The sequence below is a fragment of the Theropithecus gelada genome, chromosome 1 (assembly GCF_003255815.1).
Source record: "Theropithecus gelada isolate Dixy chromosome 1, Tgel_1.0, whole genome shotgun sequence".
Classification (NCBI taxonomy): Eukaryota; Metazoa; Chordata; class Mammalia; order Primates; family Cercopithecidae; genus Theropithecus; species Theropithecus gelada.
In genome coordinates, this window is record NC_037668.1 from 161,144,063 (window position 1) to 161,146,787 (window position 2,725).

A 2,725-nucleotide genomic window follows, 5' to 3' on the forward strand; every position below is an offset into this window, starting at 1 on the left:
GCAGTGGCCGGATCTCAGCTCACTGCAAGCTCCGCCTCCCGGGTTCACGCCATTCTCCTGCCTCAGCCTCCCGAGTAGCTGGGACTACAGGCGCCCGCCACCGCGCCCGGCTAGTTTTTTGCATTTTTTAGTAGAGACGGGGTTTCACCGTGTTAGCCAGGATGGTCTCGATCTCCTGACCTTGTGATCCGCCCGTCTCGGCCTCCCAAAGTGCTGGGATTACAGGCTTGAGCCACCGCGCCCGGCCCTATCAAATTTTATTGATTTCTCTTAATAAGTATCTCTTGTATCCGCCTGGTTTTTTCATCCCCACTGCCACAACTCTGGCACTGTTTTGAGATTCCCTGATTTCCCACCTGGAAGGTAGCCATGGTTTCTCCCATGAGCTCCCAGGCTGCACTCCTAAGCTGTGTTATTAGGTCCTGGCAGAAAGCAAATGGCACACTGCACTTGAGGGGTAATTTCAGGAGAAGTTAAAAAATAAGGAGACAATTTTAAAAACCACAAGAAATAATGTACAATCTACTAGGGCCAGTAGCAAATCCCTGTTTCCACCCCCAGGCCCGAAAAATCAAAGGAGGGGAGTGATTTCCTGAATCAAGAGAGTGGCACAGTGACTCACGCCTGTAATCCCAGCACTTTGAGAGGCTGAGAAGGGTGGATTGCCAGGTCAGGAGATTGAGACCATCCTGGCTAACACAGTGAAACGCTGTCTCTACTAAAAAATAAAAAATTTAGCTGAGTGTGGTGGCATGCGCCTGTAGTCCCAGCTACTCAGGAGGCTGAGGCAGGAGAATCGCTTGAACTTGGGAGGCAGAGGTTGCAGTGAGCCACTGCACTCCAGCCTGGGTGACAGAGACTCCCTCTCAAGAAAAAAAAAAAAGAGAGAGGGAGGGGAGAACCACCCGTAGAAGCTGTGATCTTTGGTTGAGGGTGGCAGCCAGTGCACTGTGACCCCAAAGAGAGGAATCCTGAAGAATAAATATCCGGTTTCCCCTGACCTCCCTCCTTATTCAGTCTTCAGCCATGGCTCCCATTGGCCAACCCCGTCTAGGAAGCCAGAGGGCCAGGAAGATCTGGAGGGGCACAGGGGAGACATGCAGTGCATCCTCCAAATCCTTCTCTATAATATGCCAGGAAGTTTTTTTCTGGTCACACTACTTGCCAGCTCCATTTGTGCATAGCAGGTTCTCTGTCACCTACAGCAGCTAAACTTTTTGGCATGCCCTGGTTTCTCTTTACTCAATTTTTTCCTTACCAAAATGCATGATAAAGCCTGTGATCTGATCATCCACTCAGCTACCCAGGCCTACTTCCTGTTAGTTCTTTCCTTCAGACTTTTCACCCCAGCAGCATAGAACGACCAGTGGCCCCTGTAACACTGCGTTCTCTCAGGCTCCTGAGCTTGACCTGATGATAGACACAGAGTAAGCTGTCATAAATATTTGTATGGTGAACAAGTGGTGAATACGTGCATGGACACATTTTTTAACCCCTGTGGCTCCTGAGATCAGCAGTAGCATCATATACATTATGACATATGTGTAGACCAAGCTGCCTTCAGTTAATTATCAAGATGTTTCACCTAGATTCTCTCCTTTGATCATTACGACAGCCCTGCGTGATAGGTGAGGACGCTACTCTTGATATTCAGAGGGTGAAGTGGACTACCCAGTCACAAGCATTGGGTACAGAAGGCACTGTAGGAGCAGAAAGGGGGGTGATCCCTTTCCTCCCCATCATAAGAGTCATAGCCAACACTTCTGTAACAAAAGACAAGTTAACAAGAGAAAAGTATAACAAATTTATTTAATCATGGTTTTACTTGAGAGGCTGAGTGAGAATCAGGTGTTAATCTTCATAGTCTGTCGAGAAAGAAAGAAGAAATGAGGGCAGTGGAGGAAAACACGATTCACGTTTGGAGGAAAACACGATTCACGTTTTTAGGAAAATATACTTTGAGATCAGTGATCGTTGGTACTATGCAAACGAAATGCAAAGGAGGATCTGGCCAACTCATGGTTTCTTTTGGGTGGAGCCTTTAGGAAAATTCTTCCAGAGACCACTGCTGGAAGAAAGGTATTTAGAGTAGAAAATTTAAATATAACACATTGTATGAAAGGTTTTTTTTTTTTTCCCCCCCACTACCCTAGTTGGGTTGAAGGATCTTCTATCTTCCCTCCCCACTTAGGCTGACTGCTATTTTCTGGATCGCAGCTCGGAAGATCCACCTGGGCGAATACAAAAACAAACGAGACTCCCCTTCCAGAAAGGGAGGAAGGAAGGAGACAGAAAGACGAATGACACTGAGCGTGTAAAGTCCGGAGACAGCCTCTCTCTACCCCCACCTAACCCTCAAGGTAGGGGATCCCCCGAACATCGCTACCGTAATTATGGTAGAAATTCCTGAAGCGGATAACTGGACCTCAGCACCGTCATTTCTAGCAGAATGATTGCGCTTTCCTCTGACCCAAAGCCAAGGTTCCAGCAGGGGAAAGTAACGACCATCCGCAAAAACCCTCACCCAAGTGGGGAGTGGAAATCCTGGCTCTTGGGTTGCAGAGCACAACTTGACGCCAGCGCGTTTCTCTTCCCCCACGCAATGGCAAATGGGGCGGGAGTCGGAGGGGAGAGGAGGAGAGGAGAGGAGAAGAGAAGAGGAGGGGGAAGGGGAGGGGAGAGGCGAAGGACGGCCCGGGTTCCAGCAGCCGCCCCGCCCTCCGGC